Source organism: Bombus fervidus, chromosome 17, assembly GCF_041682495.2.
Source record: "Bombus fervidus isolate BK054 chromosome 17, iyBomFerv1, whole genome shotgun sequence".
NCBI classification, from domain to species: domain Eukaryota; kingdom Metazoa; phylum Arthropoda; class Insecta; order Hymenoptera; family Apidae; genus Bombus; species Bombus fervidus.
In genome coordinates this window covers 6,722,291-6,748,692 of record NC_091533.1, presented here as the reverse complement: position 1 = coordinate 6,748,692, position 26,402 = coordinate 6,722,291, and the positions used below count along the sequence as shown (strand labels likewise).

The 26,402-nt window shown below is 37.6% G+C and overlaps 1 protein-coding gene across 3 annotated transcripts in view; it reads left to right on the top strand.

The window, feature by feature from the left end:
• Nucleotides 1-26,402, top strand: part of LOC139996286 (A-type potassium channel modulatory protein DPP6) — a 119,739-nt gene that overhangs the window by 26,957 nt on the left and 66,380 nt on the right. For 2 of the 3 annotated variants that reach the window (XM_072020564.1, XM_072020562.1), the window contains exon 1: nt 21,643-22,110. The exons of the other annotated variant lie outside the window; for it this stretch is intronic. The gene's annotated coding sequence lies outside the window, so the exon portion shown is untranslated. Of the gene's footprint in view, nt 1-21,642; nt 22,111-26,402 lie in introns of those variants that run through there. 3 annotated transcript variants of the gene reach the window in all.

Below are 26,402 nucleotides of genomic sequence, written 5' to 3'. Positions count from 1 at the left end.
CTTTTGTACGACGCGTGTAAAATTCCGGGAATTATCCAAGAGATTCTAGTCTCGGTGTTCCCACCCTCTCATCCCGTGGAAACATTTGAGAGGAAGAAATTACAGTCTACGCATTTCACCGAGGTACACGTTGATTTTAGACCTCGCTGACTCTGAACACATATTCACCTTCATAAATTTTATGACATCCTACGATCCCCGTTCGAAGTTTATAATACTTGTAGTTATTCTATCATTGAAAAAAACTTTCTTCGTTATTAACCCTAACTTCCACCACCAAAGAAATTTTATTGGGAATAATTAATACTATTATATGTTGGTACTTAATTGCATGATGTATATGATTTCATAAGTTAGACTCTGAACTGTTCAATATATTTATATATAAATATATGACATTTGAATATATTTGTCAGCTATTATTTTGTTCTTAAATTCATGCAAACGAGTTTCGGAATCTTCCGTCAGTTACTCTGCAGAAATACAAAATTCTAATCAATTAATTATTTGCTTAACAATATGGATTCATTATGATGTTGTGTATATAAAAATTACAAATTACAAATTATACTGTTAAAAACGTAAACGAGTATCATTTTCACGTGAAAATTTTCCGAAACGACCGATTCAAAGTTTCATTCCCGGGAAATACAACAATAACTATAATTATTCGAAGATATTCGTGAGTTGAAGCGAACGCGTGGAATGGCCGGCCGAAGCCATAATTACAGCGGAAGAAAGCTTATTTTAACGGATTGCTCTATTAAAGACAGCCGGACGAGTCTGAGTTTAGGTCCGACAACTTCGTCCCTCTCTCGCGAGTCAACACTCGACACCACAGGGTGATATAAACTGTGTCCAGGTCGGTCGATGCGAAAACTTTGCGAGTGGAAACACGCCTCAAGCGTTGACCACCCCCGTACTAACAGGAAGGGACGATTATGGCAACGGCTGGCCATTAACTTCCTTCATCCCGTGATGAACGACTAGGTTGCTGCATCTGACTAAGAACCCCGCGGAATTTGCAGTCACGCTCGAACCTCGCCATTATAACTGTCCCTTCTGTCGAAATTTTCCTCTCTGTCCGAGAAATTTCAGGCTTTACTACTTGCCATTTCGAGCTCACCGTGTTTATGAGATGTAAGAGGACTTGAAGGGCGAATTTTGAACATGGAAGTGAAAATACGAAATATTTGTTCGGTCGTCACATAGTAATTGTTTATTTAGACGAAGCTCTTCAGATGTAGTTGTGTGACGATTTGTAAGATCATTCTATAGAAATAGTAGGACAGTCAGACGGTTATCAAATGCGTATGAACACTTTATCTGTCAACACAAGGATTAATAAACTAAATGCGGACGTATAAAACGATTATTAGCTGATGGAAATTTTTTTCTGAATAACAATTCGAATTACTCGGATCATTGGCACGGTTCTATCGTTTCGTTCCGCGAGATTTACCTTTGAAGACTCGCAACGCCCGGGAATTGTAGCATTCCGGAACACGGGATAATTCCCGTGAACAGAGTTCCGTCGTAACGTGCTTCCGGCAGAACGTTTGCCACGCGGAACATTTACTTCGGCCAGCGAATTCATAAATCGCGACGCGTGGTTTTTATGTGACAAGCATTTAAACATTTCGTTTGAAACTGCCTGTTACGATCGTTCGCGGAGAGACGCGGTCGCGAGGAAAACGCGTCAGCGAAAGGCGTAAATTCTCGCTATGATTTGGCTAATCGACGCCGCGAAATAGTCGTTCCCCTTGTTTCGATTAGGATAACAGGGGTGGTTAAACTGAAATCAACGCTGTGTTAACAGGTTAATATGACGTATATATTCAACAATGGATTACACAATATTATGAGCGTCACAAGTATTTGACGATGAGTACAGTTAATGCGTTACAGAAGTATGACCCGATTTGACGACTAGATTCGATGAGTTAGTTAGACTTTACGAAACGGATTGATTTAAAGGTAGAACCGTGGTAGACTTGTTGACTGTTCTGACGACGAAAATGGACTACCCTGAGAGTGACGATGCTGTGTCAGAGGAGAGCTAGGAAAGGGTGTGTCTAGCGCACGGGATCATTCGATTTGTTGATGACAGTTTTTGGCCAGGAAAGTGAGGGTAATAGACATTGTTTCTATTGGCTATTACGATTGTTGGTGGACTAGGAGGGGTCTTAGCCGCCCTCGATAGAAGGTTGGAAGTGGGAAGCATCGCACGTGTGAAAAGAACTAATTTTCAAGTGTTTTCCGGACACAACCCAGAGATCTTAGAAAACGCTTTCGTAGAAAAGATCTTTGTTCGATCTGAATGACTTTAGTTGCAATTTTCTAAGATTTATGGTCGGTCCTGGAGATTCTTAAGGGTACGCGATAAGGATGTGCAGACATATGGTTGCCATCCCGCTCGCGATGCGAGGCCCGGTCCAGGTAGAGAGTCGGCCGACGTAACAATATTAGTTCATTGAATTATGCACGAACGTAACAATAGAAGTATAACGAAATTAGGTATGGATCATACCTAATTCAATAAAATAATATAAAACAGAAATTGTTGTTCATCTATTATCACTATATGAAACGAAAGAAACTTTTCGTGCCTCCCAATTGAAGCTACCATATTCATGGATCAGAATTCTCCAATTTTATTCTTCGATCGGAAAGACTTGGATAGGAGGAAACGCTGATACATAGTTGATAATTGAAGACCGAAAATGTAGAATCTCGTGACGTAGACGACACAAATGCACCATTTGAAGGATATATCGAAGATTTAACACTCTGAGATATTATTTTATTCACTTTAGAAAAAGAATTTTTGTCATTTGGACCAACTGCCACTTCGTGAGAATAATCTCTTGTGGGATTCAAAATTTCTTTTATCTGCCTAACGTAGTGCTATATTAACCTACTATAATACTAGGATTAAACTACTGAACATTGAAGTAATATAAGAAAAGAAAAAAGAGTATGAGTACCCATTATGATACAGTGAATATTAGCGTAAGTGGTATAGTTGGAAATTAATGGAACCTTTATTATCTAATATTCTAACACACATTACCACATTACACAAAAATAGGAAAATGAAAAAGAAAGGTATCAAGTACAAATCCATGACGAATCTGTCGTTTTTAGAAACTAAAAGTCCAGACTTTGATCTCGAATAATTGATCGCGGATGCTTGTTAAGCCTCGAAAAAAGAGAGGCGACATTACCACATTGCACAAGAATAGGAAAATGAAAAAGAAAGGTATCAAGTACAAATCCATGACGAATCTGTCGTATTTAGAAACTAAAAGTCCAGACTTTGATCTCGAATAATTGATCGCGGATGCTTGTTAAGCCTCGAAAAAAGAGAGGCGACATTACCACATTGCACAAAAATAGGAAAATGAAAAAGAAAGGTATCAAGTACAAATCCATGACGAATCTGTCGTTTTTAGAAAGTCCAGACTTTAATCTCGAATAATTGATCGCGGATGCTTTTAAGCCTCAAAACAGTGGGACGCAATTACTGTACACTGTCTTACGCTTGAGCGTTTTCGTTTCCCGGTAACAAGCTGTCAAAGTTCCTTGTTCCCCCCGGAACAAGGAACAAATACCTTGGTGCGAATAAATGGAAAGCCGTGTGATGTGCACCCAGACGTCTGAACTACGTTTATCCAGTTAAGCTTAATCCCGCAGAGCAAGTGGAAGCGGTTCTTCGTGTATTTAGGATATGACGCTATCTTGCATAGCATAGTGGCTGTATTACCCACATGGGTGACAGACTAGGGACAGTGTTACAGGTCTGCAGACCGTAATATTCATTACGTGTATTATTATAAAAGTATAATAATACTTTCTGCGCTGACAATGCTACAACGTACGGTTAATCAGCTAGAATACGCGATTCGACAAATAGAATAGGACGATTCATGGTCAGACGAGTAAAAGATGACAGAGAGCGATTATCCAAGGAGAGTGAGACAATTGTTCACGAGACCATTAGAAGAGGATAATATCTCATCGAATAAGTAATACGAAATATGCACTTTGTCTGGACTAGTAGAGCGAGACGGTCTATGATGAAACACAAACATTAGATAAAGTTTATATGCTTGTGTGAGTTGATACAAGTTGAAAATGTTTGATGAACGTGGTAATGTTGGTGATTGTTGAAGTGTACACGTAGAATATAATATTCGATGCGGGGTGTATGATTGTTTTCGTAATTAAGCGAGTAGAATGGTGATTCGATGCTCGTATAAACATGGAAACGTAAAATACATTATTGTAGAGGCCAAAATTAAAAAATAAACAAATTTACTGCTGAGAATTGAAAATGAGACTTTTTGAAAATTTTGATCGATCCTTCTGTTATGTTATTAAAATTGATAATTCGATGAACTCGCAGAATTCGATAATAACGTTAGGTTAACCGCAACGGAAAGTGCCCGACGCATTATAGAATCCGATAAGCGCCAAGTATCTTTGGCGCGACAATCGATCGTTTATTAACGAGGTGCAAGTGGTCTCGCGCGAGGGCCGCTGAATCACGAGCACACAACATTCAATATTACCCAACATATTTAGAGAGCGGATGTGGCAGCCCATGAAGCTTGCGCAAACCTTTAGCAAACAATTCTCGACTGGCCGACAGGCCTCATCTCCGGTCTCGCATCGACATTAAATCCGAGCGCCGATTGAAATTCTTGAGCGCACGAATTAACTTGTATTGTCAGAAAATCGTCATTAATTGTCACAGAGATCCATAGAGATCATCTTTCACGTAATCCTTTAATACATGAAATAAAAGCTATCGAATTTAATTGAACTCCAGTTGAGCGTTAATTAATACTTTAAAACAGTATTATTGACAGTATTAATTAATACTTTAATTTGAAATATTGATCAATACTTTCAATAATGACATTGTTTAAGACAAATCTTATAAATATTATAATCCCCTGACTATTTAATTCTATATTACAAGTGAAAACTTGTTGATACCCACCTCTTTCAGCCTTAAAAAGCAACGTCAATTCATTAACACGCGAACAAAACCAAACATCGTTTAGTTATGTCGCGTTGAAGATTCAACAGCGAAACGAATCGAGTTATCCCCACCGCTTATTCTCCGCTATTAATGACGCAAAGGCAGGACGTGGTGGACAGTGGGAGCTCGCGTACAGTTAAAGTGGCGCGCATAAAAGACGGAGGGTGGCTGGGCATCTGCGGGCGTTAGCTCGCGCTCGTGTGCGTTAATGCAGGAACGTTGCCGCATTTCCAGAGATGCTTTTGCTCCACCCCCCAGGGCTAATGCGGCAACGGACACTAGCCAAGACGAGACGTGTCAACCTACAGGAATTTAGTATACCAATTTTGCTTCAGTGTTCTTCCGCTTTCCATTTTTCCGCTCCGCGTCTCTATTTTACTCATATTTCCGCCTGACATTTTACTCATATTTGCTCCGCTTAGAACTCGTTTTTTAAAATGCTAATACAAAGTGGATTGGGGATTGAGAATTATTACTATGGGCGAAAGGGATGAAAAAATCGTATGTTAGAAAAGGTCTTCGTTACACGGCTTTATATCTACAAGTATTGAAGGATAAGTGTACGACGAAATTCCCTAATCGAATATCTATCCATCATGTTCCATGGTCTATCTTCGTTTCGATAACATAATAGCATCTTCGTTGGAGTCAAGATCGATGAAGATCGACCGATGATTTTATCTCGCTTCTGTGATACTTGCTGATCTATCGACTTACACAAGCGCCACTTGTACGAAAAACGAGAGATAAATATAAAATACTCGTCCCTTTGGGCGGAATCGGTGCATCGGGTTATTCATCAAGCGAATCGTCGCTTGGTAACTCGGAGGCAATTCCAGATAACCAGAAAAGAGAGCGGAGTCGAGGTGAAGCGAACGGGGACCGGAGGAAAATGAGTGGGCTCGTGACGAGAATTGAAAAGCATACAGGATGAATGGTCAGGAAACTGGCGCCGTCAAAGGGAACACGTCGCTCGTAATTACGAGTAATGCTTAAAACCGGAAGGGGACACGGGACCAATTTCAGATTGCTTCGACCGGACCGTACCCTGCTGACGATAATGCCTTTTTTCACTGCGATTCCATTCTCGTGTCCTCCGGCGGAAATGCTTTGCACAGCTCGATCGAAACGGCGATCCACTCGATCCGAAACGGTAACGTCGTTTCCTATCGGACGACGTTTTATTGCATAGACTCGAATAAATGGTAGAAATTGTTAATTTTTTTTTAAATCACCCTGTAATTTTAGAAAATTGTATAGTCCGGGCAATTGATCGGAATCGTTTCGAATATTTAATTGAAAATCGAGGATTTATGAAATAGTCTTGTTCAGATTGTAGAAGTTAGGGAAATTTGAGCGATTTAATTCTCCGCAGGCAAATCTCCTCCGAATTCTTCTTTTGATTTTATTTAAAAAATGATTCTATAATGTGGGGGGCAGTTTTTCTAAATGTTTTAGAATTTGTAAAACAATTAAGATTACGCATGGACGTAATCAACGTAATTTAACATTAGAACTACCATGCCAGTCAAAACGATTAGTTCTACAATTTTATAAATGTGTCAACCCTCGTTTAGAGAACATAGTCCCAGCTGGATTAATAATACCAAAAATGTACTACATAACATGGAATTCCTTCTGTAAGAAAGTAATCAACAGATATAAAAATATTCTATTATTACGTATTTTTTAAAGACCAGTCATTTTCACTGGTTTTGATACAAATAGCTTCGTGTTAACTATCGGTAGTTCTAGTGTTAATCAATGGAGCGCTAAAATCAAGCAATTTGACTTCAAGTCTGTAAAAGAACACATATCTGAAACGAAATATATTTTACGAAATGACACACCTGCGAAGTATCTACATTACAAAATGCTTTAAACCATCTGTTTAAAGCATCTTGCGCTTATTCTAGAAAAGGAGAAGAAACAATGCATACAAAGTAACATTTTACAACGCAGTTTTAATTGAAGGATTATCGTGCGTCTGGCAATGAATGACGTAGAGGGGTGAGGGTGGCGCGCACCCTCCTTGTAAACGGTTAAGAAGATCGTAACACGTGAAGCCAACCTCCCTATCTTGACTTCGCAGCTCGACCTCCAGAAAATCTCTCAAGGACGTCCTTGCAGGAAAGTCAGGGACAAATTGATGAGAGGCTGACGTCTTGGCACGTACATGGCGAAGGACAGAAATCCCTCCGGGGACGTACACAGTTTCCGGTACAGTGTGTTTCTCCGGTAAATCCCTTGAAATTTTGATGCCCTGGAAATGAATTCGAGGAAAGCTCGGGAAAAATGTCCGTGTCGTTTGACGCGAGAAGACGAAGATAGTATCGAATAAATAACGCTCGAGACAAAGGTGCCAGCCTTTGAAATACTATAGCAAATGTTCACAGTGGGATCGTGTGTTGTAAAGGAGTGAAGAGTTGTGATTCGAAAAGAAAGTAAGAAATGGGAAAGCGTTCGAGGAAGAAGATACGCGTTTGTCACGTGTTTTCACTGAATCTTACGATTTCGTTTGATGCAAATAAAATTGAGATTGTTAGGAAAATGTCGAACATAGAATTAATTTAATAATGTTTAAAGAATTGAAAAAATTGAAAAAAATAACGTATTTAATTTTTGTTTTAAGAGCCTAAATCAACGTTAAAAGGTATAATAAAAGATTCCTCTCATGGAACGTGTAAAAGGATATCACGAAAAGAGAAGCAACAAAAGTATCGAAATAAGGTGAAATTCATTTCGAGTGACAGTACAAATCCCCGAAATCCACGCTCTGGCATCGGATTGCCAGGGAGAAAGTTGCGGAAGCTCGTGGAAAAGACAAGAGAAGGGGCATTTCTCTATATATATTTTAAAAATCCCGCGGAATCGAGAAATATAGCCGAGCAATGTTTGTACGTGTGTACATACGTTAAAAGGAAAACGATCGCTGAAAATTCATGAGCAACTCGCGATGACTTTCCAATGAGCAAAGAAGGAGGAAATAAGAGTAAAATCAGAAGAAAAGAAAACCCGAAAAGAACATTTTCCTCGACGTGATATGGATCTGTAATTTTATCTGATATTTTTTCTTCGTATAACATCGCAAAGGAAAAGGATTATACGAACCGTATACTTATACAATTACGTGTCTATTTCTGACGATGGTTGACGCGTCGAACTTCGTCGAAAGAGAAAAGAATTAGTGATGGGATCAAGTTTACCGTGTATTTTTACTTCTTTGTCTTACAGCTTGTCAGCTAATGGAAAGGAGGTTAACAAACTTCTTAAATGACAAAACTACTTCATAATACTATTTCACGTAGCCGGCTTTGATTTATCGATAATTGTGTAATTGAAACGCATTTTCTTAAAAATAAGCAAGTATCCGGATATTTATAAGCACGATCATACGCTCGTGACGTATTTTGGCGCATCACTCTAACGAAGAACAAAGAAAATCAGCTCCTGAATCGTCTCAAATCCATTTCTTTCACTATGGCTTTGCTTTCAGCTTTACGAGCATAGTGGAACTAGTAGCTATGAGAGAAATCATTTGACCCTCCGCGCGAGCAGTCGTAAAAGGTTTCTCCACGCTCGCGCAGTCCGCTTTAGGTTTTTCGTCGGCTTCCCACGCTTATCACGAACGTCCGCGGATTTAACGGTGTCGTTGGGGCAGTAATTCTCAAACGACTGTTTAAAAGAACGATATTGCCAATATCGTGTACTCCCATAAAACGAACTAGGCTTTAGGGAAGTGTTTACGAGCCGATATTATTAACATTATCAGCGACGCTACTTGGGTTTCGTGAACTGTAAATCGCGGCTCTGACGTATACGATGAAGCGCGATTCGCCGAGTTGTCGATAGTCGTTCGGTTGGAAAGTAACTTTAAGCGGAGTTTCATACTTTCTCTTGGTTAGAATCGAGACAAAAATTGTCCGAGATTTAAGCAGATTAAGTTACTCGAGTAAAACAGAAATCTTGAAACTCCGTTTGTTAACCATCTTTTCTGTATCCTCAAATCAATGTTACTTTCTCTTCTTTGCGCAATATCCTTTCTACGCGATTTCATTTGTCCGATTACTTTTCCAATACTCATTGACACGCAACAATAAAACGAATTCTCTCAAATTTCGTATATGGTACGAATAATTTCGAATGCGATAATATATACTCTTAGGCAATTAACAGTAATAAGCTCCACCTTATACATTTTTATTCAGAATCTTTCCTATTGAAAGTTAGGCGAGACGTATTCGACTTCAGAAAAGCCAGACGGAAATCTCGATATGTAGATTAGTCGAACGCGAGGAACGAAAACCCGCTCCAATCGGAGTGCAGACTTCGGTTTCTGCGTCCTTCAACCAACCAGCGTGGAATATTCAATTGCTCGTCCCCTCTTGGTAGAACCGACCATGTTCCCTTTTCAACCTTCTCTGCACTCGCCCTCTTCCCTGGGTTAAAAGCCACTTTTTCTTCCCATGAAATGTGTACTTCATCTCGAATGCCGAGTGGCCTGCAAGCCCTCACCTGTCCCGGCTTCTCGAGTCCGGACGAAATTTAAAATCAACTCGTCATTGTTTAAATCCCTGTGAACTATTGTCCTTGCTAATTTACAGATTAATACGTTACACAGCTTACTAATCCCTTGTCTCGTAATATCGAGCCACGCTTGTGAATTGATTTGATAAAGACACATTCTGTTTTCGATGTGCATTGGTCCTTGATGTAGGAAAGCAGAGAAATATCTTTGGGAAATAGAAGACGGCCGAAACGAGACAGAAATATGCACAACTTAAAGAACTTCCTTTTATTAATTTTTTTTATTAGATCGTCCGACAAGTTTCTTTTGTTTTATAAGGAAATAATAGATGCACAATGTTTTTTGTTTTATATTTGTTACGACCGTTCGCGGAGAGACGCGGTCGCGAGGAAAACGCGTCAGCGAGAGGCGTAAATTCTCGCTACGATTCGGCTAATCGACGCCGCGAAATAGTCGTTCCCCTTGTTTCGATTAGGATAACAGGGGTGGTTAAACTGAAATCAACGCTGTGTTAACAGGTTAATATGACGTATATATTCAACAATGGATTACACAATATTATGAGCGTCACAAGTATTTGACGATGAGTACAGTTAATGCGTTACAGAAGTATGACCCGACTTGACGACTAGATTCGATGAGTTAGTTAGACTTTACGAAACGGATTGATTTAAAGGTAGAACCGTGGTAGACTTGTTGACTGTTCTGACGACGAAAATGGACTACCCTGAGAGTGACGATGCTGTGTCAGAGGAGAGCTAGGAAAGGGTGTGTCTAGCGCACGGGATCATCCGATTTGTTGATGACAGTTTTTGGCCAGGAAAGTGAGGGTAATAGACATTGTTTCTATTGGCTATTACGATTGTTGGTGGACTAGGAGGGATCTTAGCCGCCCTCGATAGAAGGTTGGTGGTGGGAAGCATCGCACGTGTGAAAAGAACTAATTTTCAAGTGTTTTCCGGGCACAACTCAGAGATCTTAGAAAACGCTTTCGTAGAAAAGATCCTTGTTCGATCTGAATGACTTTAGTTGCAATTTTCTAAGATTTATGGTCGGTCCTGGAGATTCTTAAGGGTACGCGATAAGGATGTGCAGACATATGGTTGCCATCCCGCTCGCGATGCGAGGCCCGGTCCAGATAGAGAGTCGGCCGACGTAACAATATTAGTTCATTGAATTATGCACGAACGTAACAATAGAAATATAACGAAATTAGGTATGGATCATACCTAATTCAATAAAATAATATAAAACAGAAATTGTTGTTCATCTATTATCACTATATGAAACGAAAGAAACTTTTCGAACAACCTAATATATTCTTTTTTCGTACGTAGTAGAGAATTTTTTGGAGATTTGCGATGACTACTTTTCATGTTCAATAACGAATAAAGATCACTGATTTTCTTATTCCACTGGACGGTCTATTATTCTGACTCAATGGAGATACCGTCAGCATTTTGTATCTAAAAAAATTCGCAATTTGTTCGTGCCACTCAGATCCCCCGATTTGACGGCTCTTGATTTCTTCCTCTGGGGATATTCGAAGGAGCGGATGTATATGAATAAACCACAAACCATTCAGCAGCTCAAAGACAATATTCGCGTCGAAATTGGAAATTTACAGCCTGAAACCTTGTGTGTAGTAACGGAAAATATTCTTGAAAGGGCCCGTCTTTGTCAACGTAAAATTGGGAGGTGGGATATTTGCGGACTGTTGTATTTCATAGGTAAACAAAAAAATTTCCATGAACTATATTTTCTTGAAAAAAAAAGAGAAAGAAAGGAAAGAAATGAAAAAGTTTCAGAAGTTATTTAAATTTTACACCTTTCAGTTTTATTCGGGTCACCCTGTTTTAATAAAAAAGAAATTCGTAAAGCGTGACACTTTAAGATTTGGCTATTTAAAAAATTCTGGGTACCCTGTCTCATTGAAGATATTCGTGCGTGAGAAGAAAAAAGGAAAGAGTTACACGTGCGAATGTTTATGATAATATTTCCATTTTTAACAACCTAAAATTCGTCGATGCAGTTCTTTTGCGTAGAATCCGCATCGTTTAGAGAGCTGCTAAAAAATATGCAAACGGCGAAAGTTTGGAAGTTCGAAAGGCTTTTCGGTAGAATTAGAAGCGCCCTCCTTCGAAGTCTATTTTTTCGACTTTTCCTCGTGTAGATTCATAACGTTGATTTACAGAAAGTTGGCGTTTCCAGAGACGAATTTTTATTATGGCATGCTACCCGCTTTACATATATTCCGCATTCAGGTGCAAGCTTTCTCATTCCGCATTCCTTTCTGCCCTTCATTCGCAACTTCGAACAATTCATTTTCCGTCATTACGGTGTTCGTGACCACAATTCTTCTTGTTACCAGCACGCGGCCTCGTTCGCAACGGTTCACGCTAATTTTCGAATATCTTCCCCTTATATACCTTGCTACACCACTTATTTTCCCTTCTACTAGTAATTTCTCTTCTCACGGAACGATTTAATGTGATTTACGCGCGGTTCTCTTAACGTGAAATATTTCTATCCTGCGAAGATATAGAAGAAACGTCCGAACGTTCGATGTATCACGTCGAATCGGGCCTATCTCTCCCGAAAAGGTTTTCCCAGAGTGGACGCGATAGTTTTACGACTCTGCGTGATTCCGCAAAATACAAAAAGCCTGATTCACGCGTCACGAAAACCAATGAAGTCTCTAAAAACAAGGGATCAGTTTACCGGCGAACAATTCTGTTCTGAAATGGAAACAACCAGTTGGTGAATCGAAAATATGCAACATGGAATATAAAAATACAGGTTACAGAATACCTAAAGTTAACTCAACCTCACGGAATATACAAAAAATAATTTACTATACTTTTGCTACTTTAATCTGACAAAAATTCCTATTGTTTCACGCTTGATGTTACGTGTACGTAACATTGTACATTGACAAATTATCGATTAATTCAATTAACAAGATTTAAGAAGATAATTGTTCGAAATCATTCTTACAACTTCTGCCACGCCATTGACATTGAATCGGCAGGTAAAACAATGCCTATTTCTTTAATAGATTTGATTTTAACGATACATTCGAACAAATCTGTTAAACAAGAAACACCCTTTCTCTTAATCAGAAACACGACTGATACAGTAGACCGGGTGAACACATATTTCCGTAGCTATTTACATTTTAATATCAATATTCATGACCCTTTATGTTTCCCGATTATATTTTCAAAGCCGGGAATGCCCGCAACGCGATGAATATTTAAACGAGAATTTCGTTCGTTACCGAGTCACCGCTTTTCCCAATTTTTTCGCAACTTGTTACGCTCTCCAAACTACACAACAACGTTCCTGAAAGCGTATACACGGCTTAAGCGAAACTCGTTCGCGACTTATCTTCTCGTTCGAACGTTTTGCGAAACAATCGACGTAAACCGAATGGAGAATTGTAGATTTCCTTTTTCCTATCTCGACGAACAGCAAATTCAGCAGATTTCAGCAGATCTCGTCTAATAAAGAAAGAAAGAAGATGAAAGAAAAAGAATACAGAAAAGAACAAAAATGGGGTAAAAAGAAAAAGAGAAAGGGAAGATGCAAGAAAGAGACGTTTAACATAGTTTGGTCGAATGGTGGCCGAAACGATAAAGGATTTCGCTCGTGCTACGATATTACTCGCTTAATGACCACGCGGATTACTAGCCATATTGCGAAACGACTTCTCGCCTTCTATCGTTCAACTGTGACCTGCCACGCTGCTCGTGGATCACGCTACCGAACGAACCGTTGTTACTGTCGTGAAATGCTAACTAGCCTTCTGGAATTAGCGTACGGCTGGTATAAGATGCAAACGATGAATTATAGCGGAACTGGAGACGCGTCCTGTTCAACGGATGCTGGCTGATGCACAGCTCGTAAAACCGTGACTCGGTTGTTTCGTGCTTGGTGGAGAATATTGGACGATGAATTTATGGTCGCGCTTGGGTTTATCGTTAAAATAAGCTTCGCCTGCAGGTGCTTTATTTGATAATTATAAAATAAAGGACTGATCTCACTGTTTTCGTTATCCTCGATATGTATATTATCAAGAGCAATGTTTTGAGTAATTTTACACGCTATGAATGTTGATGTATTTATAGGAAAAATAAACAAGTATGAATATAAATGCGATAAGGTACGAAATATCAAGAGTAAAACATGTTAGTATCTTCAGAAAGTAGAAAAACATCAAGCTTCGTGAAACTTTGTTTTATTAAAATTTCTAAAACATTAATTTCTACAAACATTCACCATCTACTAATAATGCCGTTGAAAACAGAATTATAGATTCTAGGTTGGTTATTATAGTCATTTGAAGTTTGGAACTAGAACTTTTGTTATCTTATTTAAATAAGACTATCGAGGTTTCGTAAGCAATTATCTCGATACTAATAAAGCCGTAATGAATTAGCTATCATAAACGAAGAAGCTCAACTGAGAATGTTTCGCAATTGTGTCTTAAAGTCTTAAAGCTGGCTCGTGCACGAGCTATTCTACTGCTAATTCAGCTTGGCGTTCATTTTATGACGGTTTATCGAATTTCTTTTCGAAGAAACTTTCAACAGAGGCTCTTAATCCAAAGATTTCAAAAGTAAAAGACAACGGATGTGTTTCATTCACTACTTTCCTACAATAAAATACAATAAAATAACAGTTGCTTCTCTAACTTTCGAGAAGGAAGAGCAGTTCGCTTAGAAATCTACCATTGCCAAAAATTTCATACGAGTGTTTCTATGTATGCGTGTATGGATGCAATGCGGTTGAAACAGTTCGTTTTGTTTGAAGATACCTCTACATTTTTTACTAGTCCGACATAGCGAAACATATGAAACATTTGCTCAAACTATAGATTCTGGCATCGTGCCTGGTATTCGTATTTCATCTCCATCTATTTTATCATAGAATAAAATAATCCATAATTTTTTTTTTTTTTTTGAGATCGTGTTATTATCGAATGTTAGAAATGTTCCTGCTCCTGTTCGTTCATCAGTAAATTACCGATGCTCCGGCACAATTTTAGTTTAAATTATATCTCTGCAGAGTGTATTACTAAAAGAAGATAAAATATCCTGTGAATAAATATCCTGTGAATTAATCTGTGAAGAAATAGATATGTTTACTAATCCTACGATAAATCATATCTTTGCACAGAATTAAATATTCTTTCCGAATAGTTCGACATGAAAAAGTATTAATTAGATACGAGAAAGATTTATTGAAATATTTGTGAGGTGACATAGAGGTTTATACACAATTAATAGAGCTGACAAATTGTAACGCAGTGATAAAAAGCCAATAAACGATTCAAGAGTCGAACCATCGAGGATCAATTGGCTGGCGTCACAGAGTGGGTGTTGATGGTTACAACGCGAGAAATATGTAAAATCGTATTTTATTACGCTTTCTAGCGGCGTTCTCTTTGGCCACTCTGTTGGCACTTGTCTGGTAAGTCGTTTAATGTCTGTCGTATAACGCAAGGCTACAAAGCAAAAATATGCGCGATATTCGCGTCTCTGGCCGCCTCTGTAACGAGTAGAGTTAAACAATCCCTCGGCTCAAGTAACGATAAAACGGAGTGATATAAAATGCGAATGGCAATCAACGTCGGTCAGTTCACTGTCATCCAGTCGACCGTTAAAGAAACTAATTTATGTTTTACCGTGTTAGGTTTATCTCTGATGGATTTTAATTTTCCATCGTACATTTGATAATTTTCATACAACGAAGAAAAGAATTTAGAAGACTTTGTCGATACACGAAAAATATTTCTCAGTAATCTTTTTCTTTTAGACAAATGAGTAGCGTTAAATTTTTTATAACATGTCTTATAAAATACATCGAACGTTATGGACTATATTTTAACTGGAAATTCTTAGTTTCAATGGACATTCAGGATGACCTAATGTTATAAATATTATTTCATATCTTCAATTTTATTTCTTCATTACCTATACCCCTTTTTCTTTAAATTTATTAAAATTCCTGTCAATTATTGAAATATCTTCCGAATATGGTTCAATAAATTTCAACACAGTGACAAATCTTTCGCCAAGATATGCGAGTAGCATTACTTATTATAACCCTACTCGTATCTCAAACCGTACTCATATTCTCAGAATTTATCTATGCTCATCCGTACGTTCAATCTACCATCATCGACGGTTATAAAAAAAAAAAGGAAATCGAGGTATACAGAAGGACCATCCTGATATCCGCCACGCGAGTACTCGGCAACAATCGGTTTTCGTCGAGTGGCCATCGAGTAATTGCAGACTGAATGAACCTCTGGGCAGAAGTTTCGCCGTCGATAGGCGTTCAGAGGAGAAACGAGGGACAATTTTACGAGGTCCTGTCCGAAAGATCGAAGCTCGACGACCGGTCGAGATCAGTATTACGCCCACGGAAAGGTCCACTCGGTATTTGAAGAGATCTGTGATACGCGCGAGGGTCCAAGAGATAAAGGGGGCCGAAAACCATGCTACGGGACGTTTATATGCCAGATATGAATCTCATAACTACACCGAAATTACCGTTCCTTTATCTGTGTACGACTAAATGCGAAGTTCCATGCTATCGCGTGAACTGCTCTTTTATACGTAATTTAAAATTGTTTTGAAGCTTTAGTATTCTGCGATGAAGACTTACTTTCAAATAATCACTTTAAAAAGCATCGTTGCGTAAGACACGAAACAATGAGCATAACGATCAAAGTGATGTGGAAAGCCTCTAATTATTTAGAATAATCTGTAGTAAACAATTTATATATTCTTGCGCATTTAAATTCTTTATAGTTTCATAAGCGTTTACGATCCAATTATCTATTATAATATCGCGTATATCATTAAGTTTATCAAAATATCTTGTTCGCAAAATATTGAATATTTTTCGGAACGAGGAATGAAATTAATTTCACCCTAAAAGCTGCTATTTTGCGATCAGTAATGTAAGGAAGTGAGGCATAATCAACGCAAATCGACGGTCCTTCCGCCAATTCTCTGGAGGACCGTGCAGAGACGCTGGAATCACAGGGGTGGCCCTGAAGGGAGACGAATCTGACTTGCAAAGTCACAGATTTGGGGATGGTGTTGTGTCAGGAGAGCCAACGCGATTGGTTGGTCCCTTGGAACGCTCCTATTTACTCGAACGACCCCGGCTGGCCCATTTATTTTCAGGTTTGAACGTTCTATTTATCTTCGAATTCGAATGGCCGATTTAGTCATCGAGTCTGATTAAATATTTGAAATGATGGCGATGGGGGATTACGGTGTTTTTACTTTTAATCGTTTTTACAGGAATATATGTGAATTTATGTAATTGATTAAAAATTTGATTATCCAATAACTTGTTACGACGCTTATGTACTTTTTATAACGTGTTTTATGAACACAGGAAATTATGCGTAAATGCTCAAAATGTTATACGATCAAATTTTATGTAGAAAAGACGTTGAGAAAAGGAAATTAACGAATGGTTAGCATTTTGATTTCTACACATGTGGTTCAACTAACTTTATCTTGATACAATTTGTTAGACAAGGCTAACAAAGGTATTAACGAATATAATATTCGCCATACGAGTTTCATTGTAATTATTCGCAGAATATTTCGGTGCACGTTAGGGTTTGGTTGCTCTAGTGTTAAATCGTCATTTTATTTCCACGTTTGCAATTGTAACGACTTTAAAACACTCGTAGCGTCAAATTCGATCGTGCGATTAACTCTGTGGACGCTGGTTCGATTTTTCATTAGCAGGTAGAGGTGACACATACAACCAGAACTTTGGTCCAATATCCGTGTAACTGGCTGGTAGCGGAAGTCCTGGCGTGGACCATTAATATGCTAATTATTATCTTGTTAAGGGTGGGAAAGTCGTGGCCATGGACCAGTGTTATCTAATTAATATCCACGAATTCAGTAGAGAAACCGGTGAATCGATGTTGGATGCTAATGCAAAAGTTAATTATCGTTCCACCTTTCTAGCCGCTCGTTTAAATAATTTATAACGTGACGTTAAGGGCTTTTTTCTAAGATGAAGCTGACCTTTGGTCGTAAAGCAAACGTATTTCAGTGGTTCAGGTCAAAGAACGAACTCAAAGTAGAATTTTAGTATTTGATTTTTGTGTAGAGAGGTTCGAGAATTGCGCGAGTGTCAATTATTCTCTGGTGTTCTTTACTCGTTCAAATCACTACCCTTGTTAAGGCCATTAAACGAACTTAAAGAATGTGTACAATTTTGTAACGCAGGCTGAAAAATTGCTGGTTAAGAATTTTTGGTAAGTGTACACGAATTTATTACGACTGCTTAAAAGTCGAAGTGCAACTTCTTTTCTTCTATGAATTTTACGTACTCAAAATCTATGTCTTAAATCACAATACTAATCTTTGCTAATAGTGATGATAAAAAAGAAGAAGTTTAAATATATTTTCCATATGAAAGCCAAATACAGAGCGCTATATATAGATTACGATACACTGTATCGACTCTACACAAATTGTAACAGATAATTAGTATCTAAATTGTATTACACAATTCCGAGTCGATTAGGCTTCACTGGATCGTTTGTCAACCGAAAACGCAACACGAACCAAACTTAATTGATAGTTACCGGATAAACGAGCTTTCTTATCTATTTCGTCCTCGGATGAGAAGCTATTGAAAGCCTTTAGGTACACGCTGAAACTCGAAACCCTTGTCTCTCGACGTAGATCCTGATTGACGTGTCGCGTCAATAGAAACAAGCTAAATCAGCGAAACCTATTATTTAGAATTCCATTGTAGTCCTTCAGCTAACATTTACAAAACAGGACGGTTTCTCAAGGATTCTAATTAATTGGTTTAATTAATTAACGATATTTCAGAGTACACTGAATATTAAGCGAGAAAGATTTAACAACAATTCTTCCGTATATTTCTCAAATGTAGACATTTTTTAAGGTAGAGAAATACAGTAGCTTTGAAAACAACACAAATGACGTGGCAGAGTTAAATTTATATTTCCCTATTCTTCTTCGTTCCTATTTAAAGAGTCATTGATGTTAACTGGTCAACCACCGCAGTTCACTTTCGTTCAATGAAAAAGTCCTGAATGGTGAGCACGCACCATTCAATCACAACAACCAGGTGGTTGAAAGATCGATGCGCTTCTGCCCTGACTATGCGACACACCGCGAGATCGTCTTCCAGGTGAGGGTTTCGGTTCCCATGGAAACCGGACTTGTCCCGGTTCTCCCCTAGGTCAGGGCCATCTGGTTCCTACGTCAACTCCCGCTCCCTTCATTGGCTTCCTGTCTCGTGGATATCGCATAACAGGTGTGTGTTTACCTTCCTTTCCAATCCAACGTTTCGATTCTTCTTTCTATGCAAAGAAATTTCAAGATCTCAACAAATTTTACATCAGGCGAATCCATACAAAGTTATGGAGAACGTTCTTCACAAAAGTGTTTTTCCACTCTTCTATGACGTTGTCGCGAAAGCAATGTAGATCAAATTTTAGCTGAAATATACAAATTACGTACAACTGCTATCTACTGTGTGTTTAATTAACCGTCTGTATAAAGAAGTATTTCAGTGTTCTTTTGAATCAACTTGATATTTAAAAACCGAAGATATTGAACAACATTTTGTAATTATCCGTTTGCTATGATTATGAAGCATTAGTTTTTATGATCCGTACATGAATTTACTAATGTACATTTACATTCTATAATTTCATAATGTTTGAAAGTGTATTTCTTGAAACAATTTGAAAAAAATTATGATAAGAAATTTATCCATTTAATTCCACCATAGACATATAATTGTATAATAACTATAATATAATATAAAATAGATGAGTCGAGTCACGAGTATGGATTTGAGAAATCTCTAAATCTGTTTCCATAAATTTACGATGGCTTGTTTAGTTTCGTTACACGTTTGCCATAAAGAAGGATGGTTGGGAGAAAGATGGAAATAAGCGAATATGCGACCATCGCGACAACGGAGAGCATCTATTTCGGAAGTGTCACGTGCCATGAGTGCCACAGACCAGAGTGCGAACCTGGGATCATTCGAGTGTTCGGTATTCGCGTTGGAATTTCGCAATCGAGAACGAGGAAATGTCGTGGGAACTTTCAGTGTGTTTTGAATAGGACTCGAGACGCTTCTAATTCTCGAATAGTAATTTCCTTTCTTGATCGTGAAATTTATTAGCTATCTACCTACTAATAATTTCAAGTAATAGCATAAACGAAATTTCTCAAATTTCTCAAATTACTTTTCATAAAAACCCGTAGTTTTGGTGATCATTAGATCGCGGATGTTTATGCATTTTTGGGAAATCTAAGATTCCAAAAGTTTATAGAATGTATAAAATATACACAAATATAATTGTATACTTAGAATAGAATATTTATTATGACATTTAGTAGATGAAACAGATTTTTATTTAGATTCCTTTTGCTTAATAGTGTTAATAAAAATACAAGATTGCAGAAATATCCAGAGTCTAGGTGAGCATCCGTAACCCAACGATACTATAATAAACTGTTTAATAAACTGTGTTTCGAGAAAATAGGTTTACGACTCTCGTCGAGATCCATCCTTCATTAGCCGCATCTTCAACTTCGAGTAATCTCGTTAGAATTTTCATCAGGCAGGAAGAAATATGAGAGTTAGCGAATGAACCAGACGGTTTCGTCGTTTTATCGTTGCCTCTAAAGTCTCTTGCCAAATGTCGTGGCTTGGACCACGAAAATTCTGCGACGACCATAACCGGAGCATCGTAGTTCGTTGAACCAACCTCTTCTCTCCTTTCCGTTCGTTATTTAGTGGCGGGAAAAAGGAAGTATTACTTGCGGTTAGCGAACGATCGTACTATAAACTAACTTTCTCAGACTTGTATTACCTACGGCACCGGCTATTTGTCGACCCGCATTTTACAAACTTCTACCGTGCTTCGCTAACCTGCAATTTTTTGCAGTTTCTCGAACCACGTCCACGAAGTTTCGTCGTGTAGTCAACGAGCCAATTGAAAACAATTGGGTGCCGGCTTAGAGATAATTAAGCGATGGGGATGGATTCCATTCAAAATTCAAAGAGTAATTTAATATTTTTCATTTACCATGGATAAACTTGTCCAGGAATCGTTTCATAAGATCGAGTGAAATTCTACAGAAATTCTATATTTTTAATTTATTGTAGATATTTTATTAATGTTTAAAGGAGTTTGTTTGGAACAAGGAAGTATTAGTTTAGTAGGGGACGCAAATTTTTGCTAAAATAAATAATTTTAAGTGACGCACACGTTACTATTTACGATGCAATAATTTTGCCATAGTTCTATGTTTATAAAATACTTGGCCAAACTTTTGAGTCAACCCAGATCGAACAATATTAATAGTTAAATACGCAGCTCGACGAAGTTTATTTTCAGGTATGCAAAATGGAATACAAATGTAACATTAGTTCTCATAAATCAAGTATCGTATGAAAAGATGTTATCTTATATTTTTCATGCATCTTTTCACATGGAATCGCCCACCTTATCGATTTACCATGATTACCGAAACTCTTTATACGATTAACATGTATTTCAGGTTTAAAACGTAAACGATTGCGAAATTAAGAATTTTCCGTGCAATAGTACGTCACTTCATCTGTATCTGTATAATAGTCTCTATAATACGCAGCCATCAGGGCTTAGGTACGGCGACAAATCTTCAATATATTTTCAACTATATATTTACTATTTCACTCTCGCTCCAGCCTCGAAATAGCCCGCTACAAAGGGACGAACGAATTAAGAGCTGCGATTAATAGACGGCAAGAAGCATCATCGCAATTTCTCCTATTCTTCCCCTCTCTTCTTCCTTCATTCTTTCTTTCTCTCACTCTCTTGAGCCACTAATTCCTGCCAGTCTCTTTCAGGCTTCCCACTAAAAAGGGAAATCAAAAGCGAACCGGTCGCGGTTTGTTCGACGAAACAGAGACGGATAGAGGGTAGGAGAGAGATAAAAGTGACGAACAGAGGGGAAGAGACATAGAATGAGACAGTGGACGAGTGTTTATTCAGTCACGAGCATGGAAGCGTTCGCTTCGCTTCGTGGACCGGTGTGGAAACAAACTCGAACGGATATTTCCGGATTCGAAAATCGTTCTCCTCGAAAAACCTGAACTTTAATCTCCGCGCGCGCTGACCAGACACGCGAAATTGACTTTCTTGTTTGTTGCGTTCTTTGACCTTTACTCTCATCCTTGCCCGCTATTCTTCTCTCTTCACATTCGTCAACTTCGACCCTTCGAAATCGTTTCTTCGACAAAGTAGTACGTTCAATCTTTCTATCCCTGTTTTCTTCGTTCGCAAGTGATACTTAGTTCTCGCGAGTGAAAATCGCGACGGTGAAAAATGTAGCCAAGAAGTGAACGAATCCATTTGGAAATAGAAACGTTCGAACCGAAACGGAGAACCGAATTATCGATCGTTGCTGGATGATCAAAGTTGCTGCTGATTGGCGAGACCTCGGTGAGATTTATTGCTTCCGCCATTAAAGCTTGAATTTTACCGAATCAGCTTCTGGTTCCGGTTCGAAGGCGAACGAGGACTTTTATCAATTTGAAAGAAAGCGTGATCGATTTTTGAATGCTTCATTTACCGGGTCGATCTGCGGGCATTGTATTTTAATTCCTGAACTTTCCAGTCGGTTCATTCATTATCGAGGATCGTCCGAGGCATACGATATTTCTCGTCGAAATTGAATCCAGCCTCCCTTTTTTGGCTCGCCGTTCAATAATCGATTCGGTATCGCGAACACGCTCTAATGGATGACGCAAAAATCTGCATGGATATCCGTTCGAGCGTTTATAACGCTCGGGAATGATTGTCGAATTCGAATTCGTAGGAAAGAAAAAAAGTCGTATTAATACGACTGATGGATCGACATACTCTGAACATACTCTGTTTTACTCTATGCCCCTTGAAGGACAAACAGTTCATAAAAATATGAATAAAATGTGGATAAAATGTGGTTTCTTAAAAAATGATGATTTATTGTATATTATTATATATATATGTATATTGTATGTACAGTACGAGAAAGAAAGGAGCATATGAAAAATACTTGTCGTGTATATTAATTTACACTTATTCTACTTTAATAAACTTGTAACAATTTTATTATATTCTAATGATAATTTTATTAATTCGTTAGCTACGCAATATTTTTTTGATTCAGTCATGCACGATTTTAAAATTCTCCACCCTAGATTTTTTAATTTTGACTTATAATGAAAATACAGTTATTCACATTAATATTCGGACACTATACTATCATTGTAATTATTGCCATGTATAATTATTTAGATACTAATTTATTGTAAATTGAAAGTATATAAATAATTCCATTCTAACAATAACATTTAATTGTTAATGTTCCGACACTATGGTATGTTCTGTAATCTAGCAATTCTTAGAAACCATTCGAACTGTAAAATTGATGTTTTATATACAAACTGCTAGAATATTATTCTACCTCAGTACAAAGTTATATTTCGAAATACTAATGTCTGAAATCTAAGATGTCACGAGGAGGACAAAATACCAGTTTTGGTAAAAGACAACTTGTTATTTATCATAGAAAAAGAGGTAAAAATTGTCGTGAAATTGCAAGATTATTAATGACGAAGAGGAGCACAGTTGCAGATATTATTAAAAGATATATAGAGGAAGATCGTATCGAATTTAAGAAACAAAAAGGGAAATGAAAAGGAGGAAAGAAGGATAATGTGGAGAGTTAAAGAAAATCCGCATTATAGCAATTGACCTTAGATATTTGTCATGAAACTAGGAAAAAAGTCAGCGCTGAAACAGTACGCGGAATAATGAGACGCAATGCGTTTAATGGCCGAGTAACAAGAAGAAAACAGCACATGAACGAAATAAACAGGAAAAATAGATTGGCTTTCGCTAAAGAGCTCGTTAAAAAGCCTGAAAATTGGTGGAATGATGTTACATTCGCCGAGAGTAAATATTGCATTTTTGGTTCGGATAGAAAAAGTATAGCATGGCGCGGAGTAAATAAAACTTTAAATCCCAAAAATTTAGAACCTACTTTAAAACACGGAGGAGATTCTGTGATTGTATGGGGATGCATTTCGAGTGTTGGTGTGGATGAACTGGTGTTTATCGAAGATATATTACATAAGAATAGATACTTAGATCTTTTAAAAAACAATCTGCTAAAAAGTGCAAACAATATAAAAAAAAATTACAAGGCGAGAATAATACATGCATATTTATTATACAATTGTCCTAATATTTTACACTCACCTTCGCAATCTCTGGTCTTAAATCCCATAGAGAATCTATGGGATCAATTAGACCAAGAATCAGAAAAACACTAATAAATTCAAAAATTAAATTGCAAACGAGGATAAAAAAAGAATGGGCAATTATTTCCTCAAACAATTAAAACAAAAATTATTTTTATTATGCTGAATAAGTTATACGAGGTCATTAAACAAAACGGACATGCGGCAAAATATTAATATCGCAATTTTTCATGAATTTTATATATGGAATATTTACATTTCATAAACTGTCGGAATATTAACGTGGCGTGAAAATGTGATAACTTTTTATTTAAAATATGTTATACAATTAAACGTTATTATTAAAATGGAATTATTTATATATTTTCGATTTACAATAAATGGTTTATCTGTTTGTAAAATAAACGATATAATATCTAAATCATTTCGTCTTACACACACCAATAATTACAAAGGTAGTATAGTGTCCGAATATTAATACAAGTAACTGATTTTATCGATACATCTTTTAATAAGTAATTTAAATATATAATTTTCTGATTTCACTCCAGAGGCAGTGTATGCTGTTTCTGATTATTTATTAATTCATCATAAATATGTATGTTTCGTTCAAATTTAGCAACTGTTGCTAGAAATCGACCGAATTACTTGGATATTTAATAATAAACGACGCTGTATTTAAAAAAAAACATTCGATGCTTTCCGATCAACGTTATAAATTGTTAAATTTGCATTTGAAATTTTACTTCCAGTATTTCTTTTTACAATTGTAAATTATTCTTCCTCTGATTATTTACATTCAGCATTCGATCGTGTAAAAGCAGAAGTTGCAACATGGAGGAGTTTGTTCTTGTAGACCTTTTGCAAAGAAGTTGAACTCGATGCAACCATCCGATCTACCGGTTCGAGCGCGAGAAAGCACCTCAAACCGGCGGAATTCGAGGAAGTCGATCACGCGGTGACACGTTCGACAAGTTTCGTTGGAAGTTCCGGGATGCAGGTTCGTGATTGAGTCTCGAGCTCGACTAAATGCGACGAATTTCAATGCACCTCGATTCACCGTTGTAACGGGTTATTTACCCTGGAACCGAGGACTGAGCAAGAGAAACAAAATAAGAATATATGCGTGGAGATTTGTTTCGAACGAGATTTGTTTTGCGATTACGGTAGAGCGCCATTTATTTCAACTGTAGTTGTTGGAATGAAATTTTACATAGTTAACTAAACTTTTATCGATTAAATCCTCCTATCTAAATTCACATAATTTGAACGAAAACAAACGTGGAAACAAACGCGTGATGTATAACAATATTTATTGCGTTAATATACTTAATTATATGTTTTATGGAACATCGCCAATGTGATAGAAAAAAATCATTGTTGACATTCTACACTGGCAATCAGAATTCTTCTGGGCTTCACCTTTGATTTTTTCTTATTGTATTCGTATATTTAACCGCTGTGACCTAAAAGTACTGTAATTGTAAGAATTTTACAGACACATTCAAGCGATAAGAATCTTTACTTCCTTTCGTTTATTATCATTTTCTCCTTCTACCTCTTCTTCTATATAATTTCAATTTTCTCTATGTCGTAATCAGTTGTTTCTTATTTTCCACTTTGTCTTTCCAGCTGAGGTTAGGCGACAGCACTTTCAAAACGCTCTGAGGATTTTTAGAATAGAACATGGGACAAAAATATTGATAGTTACTCGCTGCCAAGAATGTCACGGCTAAGCGACGAGATGTTCGAGCGTGTCGTTGAGCCGAGCAAATTTTTCACTGATTCTTTTCTCAATGGAGCTGGAAGGGATTCATATCGCGAGAGCGCGACACACGTGCCTCTATGTATAGCGCGATTCGCACGCCATTCGACTTTGACAGAGATAAATCGGCCGCGTATATTTAGCGGAACGCTCGATCTCTCGACGAGGAAAGCGGATGGGTCTCCCGTGGGCTCGTTGATGAATGCCAGATAGAAACCACCTCCTGTCTTTCTTTTACCTTCGACATATAGTCGATGTTTTATTATTCGGTTCGTTTGGAACCTCTTTTTAGTTTACATTTTCTTTCTCCGACGATGGAAAAAGCACGAAATTCGAATTCTTGATAGCCGAATAAACATCGGCATCGTCCACGAGCAATTAACCTTCTTCAGGATACCATAGCGATTCACATAAAATGTTGCTGTATTTAAATTGTACTCGATTCTATTAAACTTTATAATATAACATGATTGTATTTTATCGCGAATAAAGATTAGCGAACTTCATAATTTACTAAGGTTTCCAAGCGTTACACTGAATTCATAGTTACAATTTCTCAGAATGCAGAACTTTAAAATAAGCAGAATATTTTTCGAGAAATAATTGGTCCAACTGGGTCGTAGATCAAGTCCACTGAATCACCTAATACACCATATAAAACGTCGTCTCTCGAAGAGTAGCAGCTATAATAGCCTTTATCGTGCCACCACCTGCTGGCCAAA